We start from the raw sequence: 8,897 nt of genomic DNA on the forward strand, positions 1-8,897 counted from the left end.
GTGATTGATAATATGTGAAAAAAGGAAAAAAATTAAAGAAATATAACTCGATATATCTAATTTGTTTAAAAACGACCCCATTTGTAATTTTTCTTTTCAAAAGTCACACAACATCTTTTTGGAAAGTTTTTTTAGAGAAGCATGCCAATACCTTCATCCTACGTATGTAGATGTATTTATGAATAATTTTTAAAAGTTCAAAACAATTTTTTTTAACATTTCAAAGTTTAAGGTTATTTTTTTACACAAACTACAAAATTCAAAAGAATTTTTTTTTGTAATTTAACTAAATACTGTTGTATGTATATATATATATATATATATATATATATAAATTAGTTATCTTTTTTAGTCCTATATTGTAAAAAAATATGATTATCGATTTATCGAAATCTAATTTGTAAATGGCTTAAAACATTTAGTTTGTTGAAAAAAAATGACAAAACAATGGACCAATGGACAGCTAATACGAGTCGGTGAACCGAATACACAAAATTCTCTAAATCCAATTAAGCAAGATTTAAAAAAAAAATTCTAATAAAAACCCTACATGTACAGTCTCTCTCATTTAAAATTTCTTTCTCCTCTTCTCTAACGGCCAAGTCTCCTCTCCTCTCCTCCCTCTCCTCCCTATCATACCCATTTCGCGGATCCATCTCCATCTTCTTCTTTAAGTCGCGGATCCAATCTCCATCTTCTTCTCTTAGTGCGTCCTTTCCATTTCTTCGTACACTCCATTTTTCCTTTCTCTTTTCAAAACCCTAAGGCCTATCTCTCAATTTTCGTTTCTTTAAGGAAGAAACCCTATCATACCCATTTCACCGATCCATCTCCATCTTCTTCTCTTATCGCGTCCTTTCCATTTATTCTTCTTCTTCTTTGTTCGTACACTCCATTTTCCCTTTCTCTTCTCAAACCCTAATTCTCTTTAATTAATTAATTCTCTCTCCTTTCTCTCTCACTTCCTTCCTCTTCCATTAATGGCAGGTTCTCCTCATCTTCCTCCTTTCTCCAGTGTTGATTCCTCCTCTACTTCGACCTGTGATGCTCTTTTCTTCTTCCCTCGCAATTTCGATTCCACCATCGTCACCGATTTTGGTTGCAATTTCTACACTCTTCAACCTCAACCTTCTGGATTCCCTCACTCTCACCGGATTGACTTCAATGTCCTTGGAACCTCCACTACTACTACTAGTACTCCACTCATCAAAGAATCCGCTGGATTATATATCAGACGCTCCTCTTCCTTTCCTTTCTAATACTTGTCTCTCTTCTAACTCCAGTGGTGAGCCCCCGAACAAATCGCATTACTCCGTGAGTTCCCAATTAATTCCATCTTTATTTAATATTCAATTGTCCTCTTTCCATTTGTTTCAATTATTGAATAGAAAGTTAATTGAATGAACTATGTTCCAATAATTTCATGTGGTTCTGGTAAAGCACAGTGCATCCGGTCGAACTTCCCCCATTATGTAATTTTATGGAGGTAGTTTTGTAAATTGGATTGAATCAGAGGCTATTCAATGTGTATGCATCAAAATATAGGGATTGTTTTTCAATTAAATATAAATTGATTGAGCCTCTGATGTGCTAGTAAGCATCAGATCTCCTCTGTGTATATATAGTTAGGTACTCTTCTTTTTTTATTGGTTCCGTCATATATATCACGGTCTGAAGTTGTAGCTAAACTTGCTTTCATCTTCAGTTTCTATCACTATTTAAAGGTCAGATTTTGTTCGATTAGAAGAATGTAAATTTGTCAAGGACAATAGCATGCTTAGTGTAATTGTACTCAAATATTATTACTAAAACAATTGCTTTATTTGTGTTGATACCATTATTTGTGTGGTAGATCTCTTGATTCATTTTGATGTTTGTGTTTTGAAGACATACAAAGGTCATAATACTAGTTGCTATTCTTTTTATCTTGGTACGTTTCATTTTTGTTTTAATGTTTCACTGTCTCTATAATTGACTGTACAAACATATATCATCATTCAATCACTTTTCAAGTTTTAGATTCTGAAATTTGTACATATTGGGGTTTTCCTTTTTCTTTATTTTGGATTATTTCAAATCTCCAAAGATCTTTCTTGTAACATTTGCATATTTTAGTTTGTTAAAATCTTCGAAAGTAGAGGAGAAGGCTCCAAATGCATTCTGTCTCTCATTGCCTTGCCCTAACATTATCATCTGTGTAAGATGTGCCAATGAGTAGACCATTTTCTTTTACTTTTTTTTCCATAGCTTTTGAACCACTTTCCCTTTCTCTCCTTCTCTTTCATTCTTCTTTTATGTTAATTGGAAGAAGCTTTGAGGCCTCTCTTGAAAATAATGAGGTTTTGAAGGGGATAGAAAGAGAGTGATGGTGGGATCCATCAAAGGTTTGGGATTTCACACAATGTTCGCATCACTCTTTTAAATGTAATTAGAGGTTGAGGAGTTGATCGTCGATCATAGATAAGGAGGGGCTGGTTAGTGGCTTGGAAAAGAATTCAGACAACATTAATTTTTTCTAAAAAATAAAACCAACCTTCCGACGGTTGGTTAACACTCCTCGACAGTCGAGATAGGGTAAGACTTGTATTCTGGTTCTGTTGATACCTATATTTGTGCTTCATCACTTTATAATTGTACTTTTATTTATCCCCTTTGTATATTTCCATGTGTTTCATGTTTGTCTTTTATGTTTCTTCTATTTATATATTTCTTCATGTTCTTCTCCATTCGGGTTTGCTCTTGCGGAGGTTACACATTCATTGTTGTGCTGGTACTTTAGTTAATGATGTCTAGTAATTTTTGTTTTGCAAATTTTCTTGTTAGTGCTCAAGTTTGATTTCATACTGCCTTTAGCATAGCTTTACGACTGCAGAATTCAATTGCACATTGCCCTTTTTTATTTTGTTATTACTGATGGACTTATTTGTGATACCTTTAAAGAAGAAAATTTATAGCTATTTGTGTTGAAGTTTATTTGTTGATTATTGGTTGGTTTTTTCCCTCCACTTTTCTTAATATTTTGAAGTGTGTAATAAGGTAAGCAATTTTTTAGTCCCCTAAATTTGTTTTGTTGATGAATTGTTTCCTTTTTTTTCTCGGTTTTGTTTTCAGGTTTTCATCATTATTCATTTGGTGGCTAAATATTAGTCATGGGTATTTGTTCGATCTTATTTTGTTGTGATCAATTGATATACATAATATGCACTATAAATTTGTTAAATTGTTGGATTATTTGCTTTTTTAATAAGGTTGGAGGAACCTCAAGGTACGTTTTGTTAAAGCATATTTTATATTGATAAATTTGAAGTTGTCAAGTCTATAACAATGATAATGTTAATACGAGTAAATTTATAGCAAATTTAGTTGACTTAACTTATTTACATGCTGGTTGCTCGGACTCTTGGAAAAACCTTACGTGCATTTTAACCCACGATAAGAGGACTTAAGGTTGTTATGACTTACATATCAGTTTTTGAGATTTTCCTTTGTAACTTTTTCATAGACCTTATTGTAGTTTTTTGTTCTTCATTTTTGTTTGTAGGACGTTTCTAGAGAATGCAAGACCATGTTTGAGTGAGAAATTGGTCTCGATGAAATTGAGAGTTCAATGAACAGCACATACAATGCAAGTAAATCTACCTACTCAAACCCATCTTCTATTTCTAAAGCAGAAGGGCTTTCGGTGGCTGAAACAAGTGAGTGATTAAGTTTTTTATCACCCGTATTATTTGTTATCACTAGGGAAAGAAAGCTGAGTAGAAAAAGTAGAATGCCAAATGGAAAAAAAAAGATTAGTAAGCAGCGTTATTATTTTAAAATAGAAAACAAAAATTAACATTATTGTTAAACCGAGCCATTCTCGAGAACATGAAATAGAATTTGATAGCTGCCTTGCATCGTGTTTATGAATGTTAAGAATGAAACTATCGGTAGGGTTATAGAATAATCATTCTATCAGCCTCAATTATGTTACAGGGTTTATGAAATAGAATTTTCTTATGTATTGTAATAGTAGAAGATTCTTCGTCAGGAAGAAAAGCTTATAGCTTTGAAGAGTATCTAAAGGTTACAGAAGAGCAACCGAAAGCTTACGATGAGCTCCAAACCAATTTTCCAGCACAAAGCCAGAGTGGATCCCAAGTACAACGGGAAGGTTGTTAAAATCAAATCTCTTATGTCTTATTTCATAACTATTTAGTTTTGATCTTAACTACAACAATTTTCATTTTTTTCTAGGTGATTGTATGTGCTTAGAAATTAAGTGTTTTGAAAATTAGTGGTGAGAAATCACACTTAGAAACTAAGTGTAGAACCATAGAAATGTTACCCCATCGGTTCTAGCAATGCCTAGTTACCGCAGTTCATAACAAAGAAAGAAAAGAGGCTCGTAAATGCAGACCATAAAAAAGTGAGACAATCAACAATTATAAAAAAAAAACATATGCAATATGCATTAAAAAAAGCTCATAAAAAATACAGAGTCAAGTCAGTTAGGTCAAGTAGAACATGTTGAGTTCCCTAGCTATTAGAGCTTTTGGGGGAAAACATCGCTTTTGGCCTAACCAAAACTAGACCATCTATTTTTACTGTTTTAAACATAACATCAAGTTTGATTGAGGGCTTTGAAAAGAGGAGGAATCCTCCTCGATCCACAGTAGGGCGAAAACGAGGCTTGTTGTCACTTCGAAGGGAGCAGTCAAACTTAGCATTGAGTTTGATTTTTTTTTTGAAAAGGTAATGATAATATTATACAACAACAAGGTGGACCTCACAACCTGAGGTCAAGACAAAAGAGCGAACAACACTCACAGAACAAGTAGTTAGACAAAACAACCCATAAGTACCCAAAACAACCCCACATCTCGGGAACAAGAACTAAAACCAAAAGAAACCAACTAGTGTTCCAAACATTAAAAGGACAAGAAGAAGAGAGAAAGACAACAAAGTTAATAAAGAGAAGAGAAACCCCACAGCCCGGGGACAAGCAAACGAAAAGAACATTAAATAAGACCATGAACACCATCCGACCAAGAAGCAGCACGCGCTTTAATACACGACCGAATGAGCTGGAATACAACCATAAGCTCTCGAACAGCACCTCCATGAAGACGATGATTTCGCTCCTGCCAAATGAAATAAATTGTAGCACACCAGAGAAGGCGCCACAGTTTTCTCCTCACACTCTTCCCAATACCCTGATTATAAATCCAAGATAGCTCAACCCCCAATAACCGATTCTATGAGAAGATGACATAAGCAAAAGGATCCTCGACCAAATCTCCCACCCAAAATGACAAGAAAAAAACAAATGATCACGAGACTCATAGTTCCCACAAAAGCAAACACGATAAAGGAATCGACCTATCCCACCGACTTAACCTATCTCTAGTACCCAACCTATCCCTGATGGCCAACCAAGCACAGAAGGAGTGCTTAGGAATATTTCCCCACCCCATAGTAAATCCGACCAGTCAACCCTACTACTATGAGGACGAATAGTCTCCCACTCACTGGTGATCGAAAAACTATCATGACTCTCCAGCACCCAGACCCACCTATCCTCAACACTCGGACTCGGCCTCACTCCCTAAACCCTATCCCAAATGTCCATCAAATCCAAAGAAACAAGCAGCCACCTCCAATCACCATCCCGACCCATGAAATCCACCAGCCTCGCATCCCACCGACTACCCGCATCATAGATCACCCTCTACCCAAACTGCTGGATAATCGGCCCACCCTGAATCCATGGAACCAACCACACTCTACACTTCCTTCCATTGCCCACCTTCATCTTAACATGAGCTTTAAGGATATCCCGCTTACGCAAGATTTCCCTAAAGCACCAAGATCGACCCACCCCAGCATCGATCTCCCACAGCGATCTCCCTTTAAGGATATAAGAATCCACCCAAGCAACCCACAAACTACCAGATTTAACAAGTAGCAACCATAATATCTTCAACGTGCTTGCTATAGATTCATCAAAAGGAAGACAAACCTCATCCCAGGCAACTTTAGCACCACCTCTTCCCTCCTCCTTACCTCTCCACAGATAAGCCCTCAAGATCTTATCAACGTCTCTGTGGACTTTCATAGGAAGCATGAACACACTAGTCCTATAAACCTGAAGGCTCCTAAGGACTGAGCGAACAAGCTAAAGTCTACCTGCAAAAGATAACACTCTAGCAGACCAAGACCGAATATGACTGGTAATACGCTGAATAAGGGGATCACAATCAGAGCTCCGCAATCTTCTAGAGAGGAGAGGAAGCCCAAGATAACGAACAGGGAGATGACCAATGGAAAAATCCATGTTAGCAGCAAGCCAAGAAGCTTTCGAACTATTAACCCCACAAGAAAATTTGAGCTTTTAGCAAGATTAGCAAACAGTCCCGAAAGCTCACCAAACCTCTTAATAGTCTCTTTTATGAAACTCATAGAATGATTATCAGCAGTACAAAAGATCATCAGGTCATCTACAAAAGTAAGATGAGTTAATCTGACCTTCTCACAAAACTGGTGGAATTGAAAATTCTGAGGTGGGCTGTTTAACATGCGAGAAAGCACCTCTATGACCATCACAAATAAGAACGGGGATAAAGGGTCACCTTGTCTAAGTCCTTTCCTCCCATGGAAAACCTTCCAACGATCCATTAATCATAATGGAGAACATCGGAGAGGTCACACACGCTCGAACCCAACCAACTCACAAATCTTAAAGGCGTACCTATGGCAATCAGCAGGCCAAAGAGGAAATCCCAATTAACAGAATCATAAGCTTTTTGGAGGTCAACCTTCATAGTGCATCGAGGTTTACCTCTGTGCAAATGGTATGCCCCTACAAGCTCCTGACAAAGAAGAATATTGTAAATAATACTCCTCCCAGGGATGAAAGCTGGCTGATTTCCACTAACAAAAGAAGGAAGCCACACACGAAGCCTATCTGCCAATATTCTTGAAATGCACTTATAAATAACGCTGCAACAAGATATAGGGCTGAAATCCTCCAATCGATCAGCACAATTCCTTTTAGGAATAAGTGTAATAGCAGTCGTATTCACCCCTTGAGGGAAGTAATTGGTCTCAAAGAAGTGTAAGACGACATCACAGAAACCCTCTCCAACCACCGTCCAAGCTCCTTTGAAGAAGCCAACTGAATACCCATCAGGGCCTGGAGCCTTTCCACCATCCATGAAGAACAGAACACGTCTCACTTCCTCCCTGCCAATAGGCGACTGGAGGGCCTGCAACACTCCTCAATCCATCTAAACTGAACAATCTCCTCAATACAAGTAGAGAGCTCTCTGTAGCTAATATTCTGAGAACCCAGACTATCTTTGAAATAATTAACTACCACCTGAGTCACCTGATCATGGTTAGTCAATCGATTTTCATCTGGGTCAATAACTGATTTCAAAGCATTACTGCTCTGCCTTGATCGAACAGATCAATGAAAAAAGGCAGTATTATGGTCATCTAGCTTCAACCATCTGACTCGCGATTTCTGGCACATAGCGGCTTCCTCCACTCTAACCGTTTTCCAAAAGTTTACCCTGGCTAAGCTCGCGTGATTACTCGCCTCCTCCGACAGAGACTTCGTCTCCATCTCTCTTTGAGCTCAGTCCATGGTATCATTGGCAAGATGAGCATCCTCACTGATGGTCCGGATATGCCTACCAAAATGCCTGCGAAGAATCGACTTGAGATTTCTTAAGTTCCTCACAATATTCACAATTGGAGAAACTCTAGTATCTTTGGTCCAAGCAGAGGACACAACATCCATAAAGGACGCTTCTTCAACCCAATGGTTAAAGAAACGAAAAGAGACCACTTGTTGTTATATGTTTCAACCCAACAATCTTCATGGGACCATCTCCGCTCGGTCAATTTCCTGTATTTCGGTTTTTATGAACATACATTTATGAACATGACTGTTCATTGAATACTAGTTTTTTGTTATAAGGGAATGTCCTTCAAATGCTTTCGCTTTATGTTTTTTGTTTTTCCTTTGTACATGAGGTTGTTTAAAAATTTTGTGATGGAACTGAGTTTACGAACTGTTGTTTTGTAAATAGTACTTTTAAAGTTTTGGTTATTTGAAGTAGGGCCCGAACTTAAGTTTGTTTTCTTTGATCGTATGATTTCAAGTGAATTTTACTATATTTTGTGTCAATCACGGTCTCTTTGTCAAAATTAATGACTTCAACTTAGTTAGAAAAGTTGGGTCGTTACGACAAAATTTAAGTATTAATGTAAGAATTATGTACTTCATTATAAAGATCGATAGTTTAAAGTTTTTGACGATAATTTACATGGAATTACACGATCAGTTACCATTATCAATTACACGATAAGAAGAGAGAGTTGTGGATGCTATGAAAATACATTTATGAACATGACTGTTCATTGAATACTAGTTGTCACATGCAAGCTTCTTCAACAGTAATTGACAGTTGCTTGATAGATGAGTTCAGGTTCATGTCTACTGATCATTTCATTCCAAAAGTAATTGTGCATAAGGCATGTACAAATCTTGGAGTTAATATAAGTTAGCAGAAAGCTTGGTAGGCAAAAGAACACATAGTAAAGATATTAAAAGGTGACACAGTTAAATCATACATGTTGATTCCAAGGTTCTTTGATAAATTGGTTGAATCTATCTCAGGTATAATGAGTTTCATATATAGAATGATGACATCAAATTGTGTAGACAGTGTAGATTTAGTTTTTAAAGATCTTAGAGAACTACCTGTAGCTACCATGCTTAGTTCAATTAGAGATGTATTGCAAAAGTAGTTTGATGAAAGAAGTAAAGCTACTTTTACAATAAAGAGTTGTTTGACTTCTTGGGCTGAGAACGTGTTGCATTTAGAATAACATGAAAAGTCAAGAAT

The 8,897-nt window shown here is 36.7% G+C and overlaps 1 long non-coding RNA gene across 2 annotated transcripts; it reads left to right on the forward strand.

Moving 5' to 3' along the window:
- The first annotated feature begins 1,660 nt into the window (after positions 1-1,660).
- LOC116405564 lies at positions 1,661-3,779 on the forward strand. Of its 2 annotated transcripts, none has more exons than XR_004218680.1 (2): positions 1,661-1,724; positions 3,542-3,779. It is a non-coding gene; the product is annotated as an uncharacterized LOC116405564 (long non-coding RNA). The 2 variants fall into 2 exon arrangements; XR_004218681.1 differs by lacking the exon at positions 1,661-1,724 and adding an exon at positions 3,160-3,447.
- Positions 3,780-8,897: the final 5,118 nt, after the last annotated feature.

Source organism: Cucumis sativus, unplaced genomic scaffold, assembly GCF_000004075.3.
Source record: "Cucumis sativus cultivar 9930 unplaced genomic scaffold, Cucumber_9930_V3 scaffold118, whole genome shotgun sequence".
Taxonomy (NCBI): domain Eukaryota; kingdom Viridiplantae; phylum Streptophyta; class Magnoliopsida; order Cucurbitales; family Cucurbitaceae; genus Cucumis; species Cucumis sativus.